The 841-nt window shown below is 41.7% G+C and overlaps 1 non-coding gene across 1 annotated transcript; it reads left to right on the forward strand.

Moving 5' to 3' along the window:
- The first annotated feature begins 248 nt into the window (after window positions 1-248).
- LOC132022933 (small nucleolar RNA SNORA40) lies at window positions 249-374 on the forward strand. The gene has a single exon (XR_009405816.1). It is a non-coding gene; the product is annotated as a small nucleolar RNA SNORA40 (small nucleolar RNA).
- Window positions 375-841: the final 467 nt, after the last annotated feature.

Below are 841 nucleotides of genomic sequence, written 5' to 3' on the forward strand. Positions count from 1 at the left end.
TTTTTTCTTCCAGATGAACTTGAGGTATAAATCTATATCAATTTTCCCTTTTTATTTATTCTCTAAAACTGGCCTAAACAGGCTTCTCTGGCTCTTCATTTATTTCTTCTTACCTTTCAGCACTCTCTGTTTCTTTGCTTTCTACTGAAAATTAACTACTCATGACATATATAATGAATAGATTTTTTTTCTTTTGTTTGGAAGTCTTCTCCAACAGTCATATTTCCTCAAAAAAGACTGACTTTCATTGCACTTGTGCTGTTTTTGTTTAGTTTGTGAACAAAGACTTAGATCAAGTGCAAAAAATAAATCCTCTTTTGCAACCCAGAACTCGTGGCGCAGTATGAGTCCTGATACAGATAAGAAGGAATAGGGGTGCCTGGGTGGCTCAGTGGGTTAAGCCGCTGCCTTTGGCTCAGGTCGTGATCTCAGGGTCCTGGGATCGAGTCCCGCATCGGGCTCTCTGCTCAGCGGGGAGCCTGCTTCCTCCTCTCTCTCTCTCTCTGCCTGCCTCTCTGCCTACTTGTGATCTCTCTCTGTCAAATAGATAAATAAAATCTTTAAAAAAAAAAAAAAAAAAAAGAAGGAATAAGATCCTGGACGCCTGGGTGGCTCAGTGGGCTAAAGCCTCTGCCTTCAGCTCAGGTCATGATCCCAGGGTCCTGAGATCCAGCCCCGCATTGGGCTCTCTGCTCAGCAGGGAGCCTGCTTTCCCCTCTCTCTCTGTCTGCCTCTCTGCCTACTTGTGATCTCTCTGTCAAAGTAATAAATAAAATAAAATTAAAAATCTTAAAAAAAATAAATAAAGACTGACTTTCTCTTGGGCCTCTCAACCTCTAAA

This window comes from Mustela nigripes, chromosome 7 (assembly GCF_022355385.1).
Source record: "Mustela nigripes isolate SB6536 chromosome 7, MUSNIG.SB6536, whole genome shotgun sequence".
Classification (NCBI taxonomy): Eukaryota; Metazoa; Chordata; class Mammalia; order Carnivora; family Mustelidae; genus Mustela; species Mustela nigripes.